This window comes from Pleurodeles waltl, chromosome 5 (assembly GCF_031143425.1).
Source record: "Pleurodeles waltl isolate 20211129_DDA chromosome 5, aPleWal1.hap1.20221129, whole genome shotgun sequence".
NCBI classification, from domain to species: domain Eukaryota; kingdom Metazoa; phylum Chordata; class Amphibia; order Caudata; family Salamandridae; genus Pleurodeles; species Pleurodeles waltl.
This window is the reverse complement of record NC_090444.1, coordinates 135,907,042-135,924,735: the sequence shown is the minus strand read 5'-3', so window position 1 is coordinate 135,924,735 and position 17,694 is coordinate 135,907,042.

The following is a 17,694-nucleotide window of genomic DNA, read 5'->3' as shown; positions in this document are numbered from 1 at the left end:
AAGAATCCCTGAACCAGAACCTGCCAAGAACTGCCTGACTTCCCAAAGACTCACCTGGACTGCTTTTCTGAGAGGGACTGCTGTCTTGCTGCTGCCCTGCTGCCTTGCTGCTCTCTGGCTGTGCTGAGAAGTGCTCTCCAAAGGCTTGGATAGAGCTTGCCTCCTGTTCCTTGAAGTCTAAGGACCACAAAGACTTCATCTCTGCAAAAGAACTCCTTGTGTGGCAAAAATCGGTGCACAGCCTGCAAGAAACGATGCACAGCCTGCCTCGCTGTGAGAAAATCACTGCACGCCGAACCGGATCAATGCAGCTTGACTTCCTGAAGAGGAAAACGACGCAGCACCAGCGTTGCAACTGGAAATTTGATGCACGGCTGACTGGATCGACGCAAAGCCGAGCCGGAATGACGCAGCCCGATTTCCTGAGAGGAATCGACGCAGTACCTGCTGTGCATCAGAAATTTCAACGCAACGCCCACCAGATTGACGCAGCCCCTGTGACTTTGTCCTGCACACCTAGGATTTCAACGCATCGTTCCCGGGGCGCCTGAAAACCCTGCAATCCATAGAGGATCCCAGTCTCTGTGCCGGCAATTGACACAAAGCCGTCCCTGCATGAAAACTCAGCGACGCATCGTCTCTGTGCGCCAGAAAATCCTACGCACACCTCCCCGTTTTCCACGCAACTCTTCCTCTGCGGTCCCTTGCAGAGAATTTAAATGCAAACCAGGTACTTTGTGCTTGCAAGAGACACTTGTTGCTTTTTAAAGACTAAATACACTTTATATCATTTTTACAGTGATATCACACTGTATACTCATTGAATCTTGATTGTTTTGACCTGCATCTTATCAGATAATATTATATATTTTTCTAAACACTGTGTGGTGTATTTTTGTGGTCTTCTACTGTATTATTGCATGATTTATTGCACAAATACTTTACACATTGCATTCTAAATTAAGCCTGACTGCTCAGTGCCAGTGCCAAGCTACCAGAGGGTGGGCACAGGATAATTTGGATTGTCTGTGACTTACCCTGACTAGAGTGAGGGTTCTTGCTTGGACAGGGGGTAACCTGACTGCCAACCAAAGAGCCCATTTCTAACATTGGTGATAAGTGTTCACTACCTACTCACAGTTGAAGGTCAACTTGATTTTTTAAATCTTTTTCTCCAATCTTATTCTCTGCCTGATTTTTAATTAAATCCTCATTTATGGCTGGGTCTCAAGCAGGAGCTAAAGATTTTGACCTAGCTGAGCGGGAGACATACACTGTCAAACAGCTGAAGGGGTTCTGCAGAGTGTTGGGAGTATCCACCAAGGGTGCCTCCAAGAAGGAGGTGTACCAAATGGCGCTGAGGGCCTGGACAGAAGCCCGTTCAGAGGAGGATGTTGAAGAGGAGGAGCAAGAGGATGGCCCCTCAGAGGATTTCTTGCCAGTAGTGGGAGATGTTACCCCTGGAATTGTGCCCACTAGTAGACCAGGGAACAGTGTCTCTAGCCATGGCCTGACCGCAGAAGAAAGGAGGGAGGAGAGAGAATTCCAACTACAAATGGCAAAGTTAAAAATTGAAGCTCAACAGGAGGAGAGGAGGACAGAGAGAGAACCCAAACAGGCTAAAGCAGAAAGACATGCCAAACAAGCTGAGGCTGAGAGAGCCTTGTCTGAAAAGAAATGTTTGTTGGCTTATGAACTGAGTCTCAAGGAGCTGGATATTAAGACAAGACAGTCTGAGTCCAGCAGGGATGGTGGCAGCACACGTTCAGGACCTGCAGGACAAGGCAAAGTTTGCATACCCAAAAATGTAGTGTCAAGTTATGTGGTGGGAGATGACATTGACAAGTGGTTGGCTGCTCATGAAGTTACACTAAGGGCTCATGGGGTCTCTGAAGAGCAATGGGTGGCGGCCTTGTGGTGGTATGTACCAATAGTGGGGAGGAGCACACTCCTTGCATTGGATCCTAAGGATCAAAGCAGATACTCACCCATGAAAATCGCTTTGCTTGCCAGGTTTGGGCTGACACCTGAGAAATACCGTCCAAGGTTCAGGGACAGCACCAAACTCTTCACACAGAACTGGGTAAACTCTTTTGATTTCTCCAGTAAGGCACTGAATAGATGGGTGCTGGGCAGTAAAGTAGATGACTATTTGGGGTAATATAATTTGATCCTGAAAGAGTATATGTTCAGTGTTTGCATTACAGAGTTGCACCAGCACCTAGTTGACAGTAAGCTGACTGATCCTCGAAGGTTTGCTGAGGAGGCGGACCTCTGGGTTAGCATCAGAGTGTCAACAAAGGTACCTGGGGGGGACACCCACAAAGGTGGTCAGGGTTCACAACAGAAGAAAGAGGGGGGAGAAAAACTTAAACATAAGGAGTTCTCAAAAGGTCCCCAAAACAATTCCCAGGGGGGTGGTGGTACCCAGTCCCAACCTGAGTCTGAGAAGAGGCCAGGATACTTTGAAAAAAAGCAAGGGCGATTTGTCCCCAAATGCTTAGAGTGCTTTAAGCATGGACACTCTAAGGGTGACTCCCAGTGTCCCAAAAGAGCACCGCCCCCACTGGAGGGCAGACACCTGGGCTGGCTAGTGTAGCACTCGGTGAGGAGGTAGCCCCAGTTAGCTTTGGGGAGCAGATAGAGGTGTCACTAGTATCACTGGGAGATAAGGAAATGGTGCCAAAAGCCCACATGCCTGCCAATACTTCCAAGTATAGGCAGTGGGTCACCATTGATGGGGAAAGGGTGGAGGCTCTGCGTGACACAGGAGCCAGTATGACTACGTTAGGGGTCAGCTGGTGTCAGCAGAGCAAATCATCCCTAATACATTCCACCAGGTCATAGTCGCTAACAATCGCGAGAGTCACCTACCAGTGGCTCTGATTCCCTTTTAGTGGGCGGGTCTCTTGTACTCTAAAGGTAGCTGTGAGTCCTGCCATGCCTGTAGATTTTCTGTTAGGCAATGATCTTGAGCATACTGCCTGGAAGGAGGTAGAGCTCAGATCTCACTTGGAGATGTTAGGTTTGCCTGAGTGGGTCTGCATGACCACAAGGTCCATGGCTGCCCGGGAAGGGAGTCAAGGGTGTCTGGAGCCTGGAACAATGGCCCAGACAGCTGCACAGAGGAAGGGAAAGGGACGCGGGAAACCCACCCCTGATATTCCCGCTGTGGTTGGCGAGGTCCCAGAAGTGGAGGCACCTAAGCCAACCAGGGAAGATATTGCTGACCTGGGTAACCTACCTGAGCTTGCTGGCTGGCAAGTGGAGGGCGGGCCAACCAGGGAGGAATTCTGCAAAGCGCAGAAGGAGTGCCCCACTCTTGAGGGTCTGAGGCAACAGGCCTCAGGCCAAGCAGCAGGTGAAGACTCTGGTGATCACCATATATAGTGGGAGAATGATCTGCTCTACAGTGAGCCTAAGGTTCTGGCCATTGGGGCAGCATGTATGCTGGGGGTCCCCCAGTGTTATCGGGCCTTCCTACTGGGCCTGGCTAACGGCATCCCCTTGGCAGTACATTCGGGCCAAGACAAGACCTTTGAAAGGCTTGTCACCCACTTCCATAGGCCTAGAATATGGGTAGCCTCAGATAACTTCTGTGGGGCCTGCCCCACCTGCCAGGCTAGTGAGAAGACAGGACAAGGCTTAAGGCCCCCCGATCCCAATCCCCTTCGTTGGACTCCCCCTTTGAAAGGGTGCACATCGATGTCATTGGTCACTTGGATCCCAAAACCGCCCTAGGCAACAAGTTTATCCTGGTTTTGGTGGACCATGCCACCTGCTATCCAGAGGCGATCCCTCTAAGGACAGTGACTGCACCAGTGGTTACCAGAGATCTGATGGGGATATTTACCCATGCGGGGTTCCCAAAGGAGGTTGTGTCTGACAGAGGCACAAACTTCATGTCAGCATACATGAAGTCCATGTGGGATGAGTGTGGGGTAACCTACCGGTTTACAACTCCTTACCATCCTCAAACCAATGGGCTTGTTGAGAGATTCAACAAGACCCTAAAATGCATGATCATTGGCCTACCTGAGGCCATGAGGCATAAGTGGGACGTCCTATTGCCATGCCTTCTCTTTGCTTATAGGGAGGTACCCCAGAGAGGGGTGGGGTTCAGCCCCTTTGAACTTCTCTATGGCCACCCTGTCAGGGGACCACTATGCATAGTAAAGGATGGATGGGAGAAAGATCCCAGGAAACCTCCCCAGGATGTGGTCAGTTACATGCTGGCCGTCCGCAATCAGGCACAGCGCTTCTGGAAGCAGGCCAAGAGCAACCTTGAGGCCAATAAGAGGTGGTGAAGGAGCGGTATGATCGGAAGGCCACTCTGGTTGAATTCTCACCTGGTGACAAAGTTTGCGTGATGGAGCCAGTAGAGCCTAGAGCTCTCCAGGACCACTGTACTAGCCCATTGGATGTTAAGAAGCTAAAGGGGAAGGCCACTTACGTAGTGGACCGCAAGAACCCTAGACACTCCCTAAGGAGTCTCCATCACAACAGACTGACGTCTCATTTTGAGAGGGCTAAAGTCAGTATGCTTCTCATGACAGATCAGGGCATGGAAGAGGAGAGTGAGCCTCTCCCCAACCTCCTTTCTGCCAAAGAAGGTGATGGGTCAGTGGAGGGTGTCAATCTCTCTGACTACCTGACACTAGATCAGAGGGGAGACTGCTACGAGTTGTTGGAGCAGTTCTCGCCCCTGTTCTCCCTCACTCCTGGACTCACACACTTGTGTGTCTATGACATTGACACAGGAAACAGGCCACCTGTAAAGAATAAGATTTACAGGATGTCAGACAAAGTGAGGTCCAGTATCAAGGATGAAGTTTCCAAGATGCTGGCTCTTGGGGAGATAGAGAAGTCCAGCAGTCCCTGGTCCAGCCCAGTGGTGTTGGTTCCCAAGGCTGCTGCTCCCAGCGCCAAGCCAGAGCTTAGGTTCTGCGTGGACTACTGGGGTCTCAACTCTTTCACGAAGACAGATGCTCACCCCACCCCCAAGCTGATGATCTCGTAGACAGGCTCAGCGCTGCCAAGTTCCTTAGTACCTTTTACCTCACGTCAGGGTACTGGCAGATCGCCGGGGTTCTAGCTGGCAAGGATGCCTTGTGTGCAGCCAACCTAGACGACATTGCTGTCCATCGTTCCAGCTGGGAGGAACACCTCCTCCACCTCAAGGAGGTGCTTCAGGCCCTGCAGCAGGCAGGCCTGACCATCAAGGCCAGTATGTGCCAGATTATGCAGGGTTCCGTGGTGTACTTGGGACACCTAGTAGGTGGTGGCAAGGTGCAGCCTCTCCAGGCCAAGATTGAAACTATTAAGGCCTGGCAACCACCTAGAACCCAAACTGAGGTGAAGGCCTTCTTGGGCCTCACTGGTTATTACCAGAAGTTTGTCAAGGGCTATAGAACCATTGTGTCACCCTTGACAGAATTCACATCCAAAAAGCAACCTAGGTTGGTGAATTAGACATAGGCTTGCCAGAAAGCCTTTGACTCCATGAAGGCAGCAATGTGCACAGCCCCTGTGCTCAAGGCACCTGACTACTCCCAGGAATTTATTGTGCAGACAGACGCTTCAGAGCATGTGTTGGACCTGGCTTTTTGACAGGGACATCCCCAAACTTTTTGCCTCCTTCCTCCTATTTTTTCTGACCTGTTGTTGTTGGCTTTTGACCTCTGGGCACTTTTACCACTGCTAACCAGTGCTAAAGTGCATATGCTCTCTGTGTAAATTGTACTACTGATTGGTTTATCCATGATTGACTATTTAATTTACTTGTAAGTCCCTGGCAGAGTGCACTACATGTGCCTAGGGCAGGTAGATTAAATGCTACTAGTGGGCCTGCAGCACTGGTTGTGCCACCCACCTCAGTAGCCCCTTAACCCTGTCTCAGGCCTGCCATTGCAAGGCCTGTGTGTGCAGTTTCACTGCCACTTCGACTTGGCATTTAAAAGTACTTGCCAAGCCTTGAACTCCCCTTTTACTACATATAAGTCATCCCTAATGTGTGCCCTAGGTAACCCCTAGAGCAGGGTGCTGTGTAGGTAAAAGGCCGGACATGTACCTTTGTAGTTATATGTCCTGGTAGTGTAAAACTCCTAAATTCGTTTTTACACTACTGTGAGGCCTGCTCCTTTCATAGGCTAACATTTGGGCTGCCCTCATACACTGTTGAAGTGGCAGCTGCTGATCTGAAAGGAGCAGGAAGGTCATATTTAGTATGGCCAGAATGGTAATACAAAATCCTGCTGACTGGTGAAGTCGGATTTAATATTACTATTCTAGAAATGCCACTTTTAGAAAGTGAGCATTTCTTTGCACTAAAATCTTGTTGTGCCCTTCAATCCACGTCTGGCTAGGTTTAGTTGACAGCTCCTTGTGCATTCACTCAGACACACCCCAAAAACAGGGTACTCAGCCTCACTTGCATACATCTGCATTTTGAATGGGTCTTCCTGGGCTGGGAGGGTGGAGGGCCTGCCCTCACACAAAGGACTGCCACACCCCCTACTGGGACTCTGGCAGACAGGATTGAACTGAAAGGGGGCTTGGTGCATTTCTTAGAGACTCTTTGAAGTCACCCCCACTTCAAAGGCACAACTTAGTATAAAACAGGGCCTCTGCCCTACCTCATCAGACACTTGCTGGAGAAGAAACCTGAACCAGAAACTACATCCTGCCAAGAAGAACTGCCTGGCTGCTCAAAGGACTCACTTGTCTGCTTTCTACAAAGGACTGCTGCCTTGCTGTTGCCCTGCTGCCTTGCTGAACTCTTGTCTGGCTGTGAAAGTGCTCTCCAAGGGCTTGGATAGAGCTTGCCTCCTGTTCCTTGAAGTCTCAGGACCAAAAAGACTTCTCTCTTCCTCTTGGATGCTCCGTGCGCCGAACTTTTCGACGCACAGCTTGTTCCGCGGCAAGAAAAATGCCGCACACCGACGCTGATCAACGCGACGTCTTCGGGACGACCGAAACTTTGACGCACGGCCTCGCAAGGACAACGCCGCCCGACTTCCCGGGAGAAATCGACGCAACGCCTGCCGTGAGATCAAAACTTTGACGCACGGCCTCGCAAGGACACCGCCGCCCGACTCCGGCGGAGAAATCGACGCGACGCCTGCCGTGAGTTCGAAACTTTGACGCACGGCCTCGCAAGGACAACGCCGCCCGACTTTCCAGGAGAAATCGACGCGACGCCTGCCGTGAGATCAAAACTTTGACGCACCGCCTCGCAAGGACGACGCCGCCCGACTCCGTCGGAGAAATCGACGCAACGCCTGCCGTGAGATCGAAACTTCGACGCACAGCCGCGCAGAACGACGCGCAGCCGGAAAACAAGCAGGAAAATCCACGCACAGATCCGGGACATCTGGTACTCCCCGCAAACCACAGTAAGAGACTGTCCGCGCGCCGGAAGACGACACCCGACTCCCCGCGTGGAAAATAACGACGCAAGTCCGTGTGTGCTGAGGAGAAATCGACGCACACACACCAGTTTTCCACGCACCTCTTCTCCTGTGGCCCTATGAGGAGATTTTCCACCAGAAACCAGGTACTTTGTGTTTGAAAGAGACTTTGTTTACTTTCTAAAAACTTAAGACACTCTCTATCACTTTTCAGTGATATCTTTACAAATTCGTATTGCAACTTTGATCGTTTTGACCTGAAGATACCCAGATAAATAATATATATTTTTCTAAACACTGTGTGGTGTATTTTTGTGGTGTTATGCTATGGTGTTGTATGATTTATTGCACAAATGCTTTACACATTGCCTTCTAAGTTAAGCCTGACTGCTCGTGCCAACCACCGGAGGGTGAGCACAGGCTGATTTTGGATTGTGTGTGACTTACCCTGACTAGAGTGAGGGTTCTTGCTTGGACAGAGGGCAACCTGACTGCCAACCAAAAACCCCATTTCTTACATTGGTGATCAGCGGTGAGGATAGGACTTGTGTTTGTGCAGTGACATACAATAGCTAAGTATTTCACTACCTACCCACAGTTGAAGGTCAACTTGATTTTTCATTTTTTTTGGGCTGTTGGTTCTCTGATGTCCTCCTGGATATACTATTGATATTTTGGACTTTGAATTTTGGTTTTTGCTGATAAGATCTTATCAGAATGGGATTGTGTACCTACTCATTCTTTGTTCGTACTGACCACCTCACTAAGGCTGACCTAAGGAAGCTTTGCAGAAAATGGGGCCTTCCTGTAGCAAGGAGATCTACTAAGGCGGAGATGCTCCATCACTACATAGTCTGGGGGGAGGAAAGATGGGCAGAGAGAGAGGCAGCAAGAAACCAAATGACTAAGTACCCCTCAGATGAGGAGGAGGACTACGCACATGAGGAGGAAGACTACTCAGATGAGGAGGAAGACTACTCAGAGTTGGACAGTGACCCAGAAATAGATGAATGGCTCCGAGGTCAAAGGCGACAGGAGCAACAATTAGAGGAGTATCTTGCAGAGGTTGAGGCAAAAAGACTCTTAGCCCTGGAAGAAGAAAAGATTGCAGCTCAAGAGCTGAGCTGTAAAGAGCTGAAACTGGAGGCCGGAAGGGCTGAGTCCAGTTCAGATGGTGGCAGCAAAAATCTTGCATCTAGTACTGCTGAAGAAGGGCACAAGCCCAGAGATGTGGTGCCCAACTTGAAGAAGGGAGTTGACACACCCCAGGCAGTTCAAGGGTATGAGGTAGTTCCCGTTATGCACAGGGTCCCTGAGAAGGATTGGGGAACTGGCACAGGGAGTCATATTCCTACTGGGGGGAGGGACACTTTACTGACTCTAGCAGAGAGTGACAGAGAAAAGGGTTCCCCCCTGGTGGACGTCCTGGATATAGAGTGTAGAGACATCCCAGAAGAGTATGGGTTGAGTGTCAGGGACAGACAGATACTGTCTCACCAGTCTCAGGAGGGTGAAGTAGAGTGCTTTTCCAAGGTTGAGTTACTGGGTGGTTGGGTGAAGGGTACTGTGGTTAATACATGTGAAGGGCAGAATGATGTAATTGCTGGAGAGCATATGTCTGGTCCTTATTTTCCAGAGCTACGCCAACACCAGGTGGAGAGTGAGTTCTCTGACCCCAGGGAACTTACAATGGAGGCAGACTTCTGGGTGAGTACCAGAGAGTCTGAAGAGGCATTTGGGGGTGCTCCTGAAGGGAGTGGTCTAGGTGGTTCCCAACCGAGTGAGGTGGGAAAGGATTGTAGTGTCCCAGGTAGGTCCCAGGTCCTAGAGGGTTCCATGAGGGAACACCAGGAGGGAAGCCTAGCCTGTACTGTAGGGCCATCTTTTGAGGGAAGCCCCGCAGTGTCAGAAGAACTTGGGGGGGTGACTTTAGCCAGCATCCCAACAGTTCTGGTGTCTGGCAGTACCCCTCCTAGTGAGGGGGTGCAGAAGTCCAGACATAGGGTTGAGAGGGGGTTGCAGACCCCAGTGGAGGACCTTGAGAGTCAGGGGACAGCTCTGAGAGCAGAGCCCCCCAGGAATGACCCAGGTGAAACCGTTTCTGGTTTGGGGGAAACCCAGACTCTGTCGGATGGGCAGAGGTCGGGAGACCTGCACCAACCAGACTCTGGTGTGACCCTTGGGGACGGTATGTCCCTTGTGGGGGGTGAGAGTGCCCCCCAGGAAGTCCTGGCATGCCAGGCAAAGATTCAACCTCAGGGTGGTGACTCTAGGTTGGATACCCAGGTTCAGAGGTTAAACTCTGACCTGGTGGGAGGTAGATGTGCCTCCCAAGAAGTCCTGCTGTGCCAGGCAATTGTCCAACCTCAGGGTGTTGACTCTGGGTTGGATGACCAGGTTCAGAGGTTAAACTCTGACCTGGTGGGGGGTAGGTGTGCCCCCCAGAAAGTCCTGGCGTGCCAGGCAATTGCCCAACCTCAGGGTGGTGACCCTGGGTTGGGGAACCAGGCTCAGAGGTTAAACTCTAACCTGGTGGGAGGTAGGTGTGCCTCCCTGGAAGTCCTGGCCTGCCAGGCAATGGTTCAACTTCAGGGTGGTGACTCTGGATTGGCTAACCAGGTTCAGGGGATAAACTCTGACCTGTTGGGGGGTAGGTGTGCCCCCCAGAAAGTCCTGGTGTACCAGGCAGTGGTCCAACCTCAGAGTGCTGACTCTGGGTTGGATAACCGGGTTCAGAGGTTAAACTCTGACCTGGTGGGGGGTAGGTGTGCCCCCCAGAAAGTCCTGGCGTGCCAGGCAATTGTTCAACCTCAGGGTGGTGACCCTAGGTTGGAGAACCAGGTTCAGAGGTTAACCTCTGACCTGGTGGGAGGTAGGCGTGCCTCCCAGAAAGTCCTGGTGTGCCAGGCAGTTGGCCAACCTCAGGGTGGTGACTCTGGGTTGGATACCCAGGTTCAGAGGTTAAACTCTGACCTGGTGGGAGGTAGGTGTGCCTCCCAAGAAGTCCTGCTGTGCCAGGCAATTGTCCAACCTCAGGGAGTTGACTCTGGGTTGGAGGACCAGGTTCAGAGGTTAAACTCTGACCTGGTGGGGGGTAGGTGTGCCCCCCAGGAAGTCCTGGCGTGCCAGGCAATTGCCCAACCTCAGGGTGGTGACCCTGGGTTGGGGCACCAGGCTCAGAGGTTAAACTCTGACCTGGTGGGAGGTAGGTGTGCCTCCCTGGAAGTCCTGGTGTACCAGGCAGTTGTCCAACCTCAGGGTGCTGACTCTGGGTTGGATAACCGGGTTCAGAGGTTAAACTCTGACCTGGTGGGGGGTAGGTGTGCCCCCCAGAAAGCCCTGGCGTGCCAGGCAGTTGCCCAACCTCAGGGTGGTGACCCTAGGTTGGAGAACCAGGTCCAGAGGTTAAACCCTGACCTGGTGGAGGGTCAGTGTGCCCTCCAGGAAGTCCTGGCGTGCCAGGCAATTGTTCAACTTCAGGGTGGTGACTCTGAGTTGAATGGCCAAGTTCAGAGGTTAAACTCTGACCTGGTGGAGGGTCAGTGTGCCCTCCAGGAAGTCCTGGCGTGCCAGGCAATTGTTCAATTTCAGGGTGGTGACTCTGAGTTGAATGGTCAGGTGCAGAGGTTAAACTCTGACCTGGTGGGGGGTAGGTGTGCCCCCCAGGAAGTCCTGGTTTGCCAGGCAGTAATCCAGTCTGAGGGTACAGACCTTGGGCTGGAAGACCAGGTTCAGGGTGTCCCCCCGGGCCTGGAGGGAGGGGCTACTGATAACAGTGCCCCTACCATGTTGTCTTCTGAGGAGGCCACTCCTAGTTGGAGGGTGCTGGACCCCAGAAGGGAGGGCAGGGGAGGGAAGCCTCACCCCGGGCCCTAGTCCAACCTGAAGGTACAGGCCCCAGGTTGGAGGGCCAGTTGCAGGTTAACAGCCCTGCACTGGTGGAGGAATGGTACAGGGCAACTTCTGTAAGCACCCTGACCATGTTGGACTCTGGGGGTACCGCTCCAGGAGGGAGGGTACAGAGCCCCAGAGGGGAGGACCAGGTTCAGGCTGTCATCCCTGACCTGGTGGAAGGGAGAGTGGTTAAAGGGTGCCCAGCACCTGGGGCTACCGCCCCCCACTCTTCACAGCCACAGTGGTTGAAGAGCTTTGAGAGGCCTGGGGCCTGGCTCTCATCCCTGGCAGCTGTCAGTAATCACTGTGGCTTGCTGTCCGGGTGGACAGAGTTATCCCTGGGGAGGGGACAAGTGTCACACCCCGGGGGTAGAGTGGGCAACACCACTGTATTGGTCATGGTGGTACTATCCTGCTCCTGGGATACATCTGTGAGCAAAGTAAGGTTAGGTGCTGCACAGATGGGATCCACAGGTAAGGAGAAAGGTTCCCCATGGTTTGGCTTAGTGGGCCCTGAGAGTATGGACAGAGTGATCCAATTGGAGTCAGGAAGGCGAAGAACTGGAGCATGCCCCTGCTGTTGTGGGCCTGGGTCCTTGTTCTGTTGCCTCAAACAGGGAAGTACATCAGGATAGTGATTGTTCTCCCCTGGCTTTAGGCTGGTAGGGGGTCATGTTGGACCTGGCTTTTTGACAGGGACATCCCCAAACTTGTTGCCTCCTTCCTCCTAGTTTTTCTGACCTGTTGTTGTTGGCTTTTGACCTCTGGGCACTTTTACCACTGCTAACCAGTGCTAAAGTGCATATGCTCTCTGTGGAAATTGTACTACTGATTGGTTTATCCATGATTGACTATTTAATTTACTTGTAAGTCCCTGGCAGAGTGCACTACATGTGCCTAGGGCAGGTAGATTAAATGCTACTAGTGGGCCTGCAGCACTGGTTGTGCCACCCACCTCAGTAGCCCCTTAACCCTATCTCAGGCCTGCCATTGCAAGGCCTGTGTGTGCAGTTTCACTGCCACTTCGACTTGGCATTTAAAAGTACTTGCCAAGCCTAGAACTCCCCTTTTACTACATATAAGTCATCCCTAATGTGTGCCCTAGGTAACCCCTAGAGCAGGGTGCTGTGTAGGTAAAAGGCCGGACATGTACCTGTGTAGTTATATGTCCTGGTAGTGTAAAACTCCTAAATTCGTTTTTACACTACTGTGAGGCCTGCTCCTTTCATAGGCTAACATTGGGGCTGCCCTCATACACTGTTGAAGTGGCAGCTGCTGATCTGAAAGGAGCAGGAAGGTCATATTTAGTATGGCCAGAATGGTAATACAAAATCCTGCTGACTGGTGAAGTCGGATTTAATATTACTATTCTAGAAATGCCACTTTTAGAAAGTGAGCATTTCTTTGCACTAAAATCTTGGTGTGCCCTTCAATCCACGTCTGGCTAGGTTTAGTTGACAGCTCCTTGTGCATTCACTCAGACACACCCCAAACACAGGGTACTCAGCCTCACTTGCATAAATCTGCATTTTGAATGGGTCTTCCTGGGCTGGGAGGGTGGAGGGCCTGCCCTCACACAAAGGACTGCCACACCCCCTACTGGGACTCTGGCAGACAGGATTGAACTGAAAGGGGGCTTGGTGCATTTCTTAGAGACTCTTTGAAGTCACCCCCACTTCAAAGGCACAACTTAGTATAAAACAGGGCCTCTGCCCTACCTCATCAGACACTTGCTGGAGAAGAAACCTGAACCAGAAACTACATCCTGCCAAGAAGAACTGCCTGGCTGCTCAAAGGACTCACTTGTCTGCTTTCTACAAAGGACTGCTGCCTTGCTGTTGCCCTGCTGCCTTGCTGAACTCTTGTCTGGCTGTGAAAGTGCTCTCCAAGGGCTTGGATAGAGCTTGCCTCCTGTTCCTTGAAGTCTCAGGACCAAAAAGACTTCTCTCTTCCTCTTGGACGCTCCGTGCGCCGAACTTTTCGACGCACAGCTTGTTCCGCGGCAAGAAAAACGCCGCACACCGACGCTGATCAACGCGACGTCTTCGGGACGACCAAAACTTTGACGCACGGCCTCGCAAGGACAACGCCGCCCGACTTCCCGGGAGAAATCGACGCGACACCTGCCGTGAGATCAAAACTTTGACGCACGGCCTCGCAAGGACACCGCCGCCCGACTCCGCCGGAGAAATCGACGCGACGCCTGCCGGGAGATCGAAACTTTGACGCACGGCCTCGCAAGGACAACGCCGCCCGACTTTCCAGGAGAAATCGAAGCGACGCCTGCCGTGAGATCAAAACTTTGACGCACGGCCTCGCAAGAACGACGCCGCCCGACTCCGCCGGAGAAATCGACGCGACGCCTGCCGTGAGATCGAAACTTCGACGCACAGCCCCGCAGAACGACACGCAGCCGGAAAACAAGCAGGAAAATCCACGCACAGACCCGGGACATCTGGTACTCCCCGCAAACCACAGTAAGAGACTATCCGTGCGCCGGAAGACGACACCCGACTCCCAGCGTGGAAAATAACGACGCAAGTCCGTGTGTGCTGAGGAGAAATCGACGCACACACACCAGTTTTCCACGCACCTCTTCTCCTGTGGCCCTATGAGGAGATTTTCCACCAGAAACCAGGTACTTTGTGTTTGAAAGAGACTTTGTTTACTTTCTAAAAACTTAAGACACTCTCTATCACTTTTCAGTGATATCTTTACAAATTCGTATTGCAACTTTGATCGTTTTGACCTGAAGATACCCAGATAAATATTATATATTTTTCTAAACACTGTGTGGTGTATTTTTGTGGTGTTATGCTATGGTGTTGTATGATTTATTGCACAAATGCTTTACACATTGCCTTCTAAGTTAAGCCTGACTGCTCGTGCCAAGCTACCGGAGGGTGAGCACAGGCTGATTTTGGATTGTGTGTGCCTTACCCTGACTAGAGTGAGGGTTCTTGCTTGGACAGAGGGCAACCTGACTGCCAACCAAAAACCCCATTTCTAACAGCATGGCATAGGGGCAATTCTTGCACAGCTAAATGAGGAGGGCCTAGACCAACCAGTAGTCTTTATTAGCAGAAGGCTATTACCACGGGAACAGAGGTGGAGTGCTATTGAGAGAAAATAATTTGCTGTGGTCTGGGCACCGAAGAAACTGAGATCATACCTGTTTGGGACTCACTTCTGGGTTCAGACAGACCACAGGCCCCTCAGATGGCTCATGCAGATGAGGGGAGAGAGTCCTAAACTCTTGAGGTGGTCCATTTTCCTGCCGGGGATGGACTTTATGGTGAAGCATTGCCCGGGGATTGACCACACCAAGGCTGATGGTCTCTCCAGATACTTCCGCCTTAGCGATGAGAGCTCCCAGGAGTTTGGGTAGCTCTCCCCACTTTCAGCTGTTAGACCTGACAGCCTTAGGGTGGTCACCCCTAAATTTTTGCCTGCCTTCCTCCACCTTGTCGACACTGTTTTTGCTGGTTTTAGGACTCTGCGCACTTTACCACTGCTAACCGGTGCTAAAGTGCATATGCTTTCTCCCTTAAAACATGGTGACATTGGTTCATACCCAATTGGATTATTTAATCTACTTGTAAGAACCCAGTAAAGTGCACTACATGTGCCCAAGGCCTATAGAATAAATGCTGCTAGTGGGCCTGCAGCCCTGATTGTGCCACCCACTTAAGTAGCCTCTTAACCATGCCTCAGGGCTGCCATTGCAAGGCCTGTGTGTGCAGTTTCACTGCCACTTCGACTTGGCATTTAAAACTACTTGCCAAGCATTAAACTTCGCTTTTCTACATATAAGTCACCCTTAAGGTGGGCCCTAGATAACCTATAGGGCAGGGTGCTATGAAGGTGAAAGGCAGGAGACGTACCTGTGTAGTTCGAATGTCCTGGCAGTGGAAAACTCCTTTTACACTGCTGTGAGGCCTGCTCCTTTCATAGGCTAACATTAGGGCTGCCCTCATATACTGTTTGAGTGCTAGATTCTAATCTGAAAGGAGTAACAAGATCATATTTAGTATGGCCAGAATGTTAATACAAAATCCTGCTGACTGGTGAAGTTGGATTTAATATTACTATTTTAGAAATGCCACTTTTAGAAAGTGAGCATTTCTCTGCACTCAAATCCTTCTGTGCCTTAAAATCTACATCTTGATAGGTTTAGTTGACAGCTCCTTTGCGCATTCACTCAGACAACCCCAAACACAGGGTGCTAAGTCACACTTGCATACATCTGCATATTGAATGGGGCTTCCTGAGAGGAATTGGCGCAACGCCTGCCATGTGGCAGAAGTTTCCACGCATCGCCCACTGGATCGGCGCAGCCCCTGTGACTTTATCCTGCATGCCCAGAATTTCAACGCATCGTCCCCAGGGCGTGGAAAAACCCCGCAACCTGAAGACAATCCCAGTCTCCCAGTCAGAAGTCGACACAAAGTCTGCCCTGCGTGAAAACTCAACGACGCATTGTCTGTGTGCGCCGGACAAATCGACACACACCCCCATTTTCCACGCAACTCCTCCTTTGCAGTCCCTTGCGGAGAATTTGAACGCAAACAAGGTACTTTGTGCTTGCAAGAGACACTTGTTGCTTTTTAAAGACTAAAGACACTTTAAATCATTTTTACAGTGATAGCTCAACGTGTACTCATTGAATCTTGATCGTTTTGACCCGCATCTTATCAGATAAATATTATACATTTTTCTAAACACTGTGTGGTGTATTTTTGTGGTGTTCTACTGTGTTATTTATGATTTATTGCACAAATACTTCACAAATTACCTTCTAAGTTAAGCCTGTCTGCTCGTGCCAAGCTACCAGAGGGTGGGCACGGGATAGTTTGGAATGTGTGTGACTTACCCTGACTAGAGTGAGGGTCCTTGCTTGGACAGGCGGTAACCTGACTGCCAACCAAAGACCCCATTTATAACATTGGGCGACACTTCTTTTCTAAAATGCCTTCCTCCAACACCTTTTCACTGGTTGGTCCATTTGGAGGAGCTATTATGTATGACCTCATGTATATTGTACAAAATGAAAACTGTGAATTGGAACAAATACTGTAAGTAAATCTTGTGTCATATCTGCGTTAGCATTGTATTCAAATGTATTCCTGCTTTTGGGAAATATATGATGCAGAAAATAAGTGCTGCTCCACAAAAATAAGACCCCTACCGGCAACCACCAGCTCAAGTTAAGCGCTCGGGAAGGCACGTTGGATATCTCCAAAGCATATGTATCGACACAATATTGTAAGGTAGTGATAAAGAAAAGAGGGAGCTGGAATAATAAAGTTTACTGCTAAGTAATAGTAATGGAGGCAATACTGTAGCATAAGAATACATATCTTATGCAAGAGAGAGCGAGAATGAGACATAGAGGAGAGCGAGGCACTGGGAGGAGAGAGAGAGATGGAGGGAGAGAGAGGGAAAGCTATGGATGGAGAATAGATGAGGAGAGAAGGGGGATAGATATGGCACAATGGAGAGTGGAGAGAAAGAAAGCAAGACAGAAGAGAGAGAAAGCAAAGTGAGAGAGAGGGAATGTGGCAGAGAAGAAGGCAAGACAAACACGAAGAAAAACATAAAGAGAAAGTGGAATACAGAGAGACTGGGGAATACCCATGGAAGTTACTAATTACCGATTTTGTGAACCACCCTGAGAGTGATGGATTCAGGAATATCTTACCCCTTTTACTATTTTCGACTGATAGGCATCCCATACCTGTTGACAATAAGTTAGATGTCTGGGAAATAATTAAAATGTTGCAGGCAATAAAGGATCAAAACCGTGTATTGTGTTAACCTTCTAAATAAAGTGCTAGTGAAAGGGCAGTGATAGAGAACAGGTTTACTGTAAACAATTTCAGAAAATTTGCTTTAATTTAAATTGAATGTTGGGCATCCTTGACGAAATGTATTCTTATTTAAAAGGTCTCACTCTGAAAGCTAAAATATACTTTAGAAATCACGGAGAAAATCACAGTGTGGCTTCATGCTTATAGCAGCATGTCTCTGTGTACTCAGGAGCCTAATTGAACATGGTTAGGAGCCAGAATTTTAAGCCTAATTGGCATTAGAGGAAGCATCGAACATCTGCCTTGGACTGGGAATCTTTATAAATGCAATATTCATCTGCACTTGGTGTGCATCTTTGAGGCAAACAGAAGTTGAATGTATTTGATCTCGGAACATTTTCCAAAGAGAATAAAGCAGAATAACGTGTTAATTTTTCACCTATGAAAAAGGAAAGAAGCCCAGACTGTAAACGCTAAGATCTGTCAGTTGTTTAAAAGAAAAAGGAACAAGTAATTTAATCTAATTTTCCATTTTCAAGCAGTTAGCTCTCATATACCTTTTGAGTGGTGCGTGTGCACCA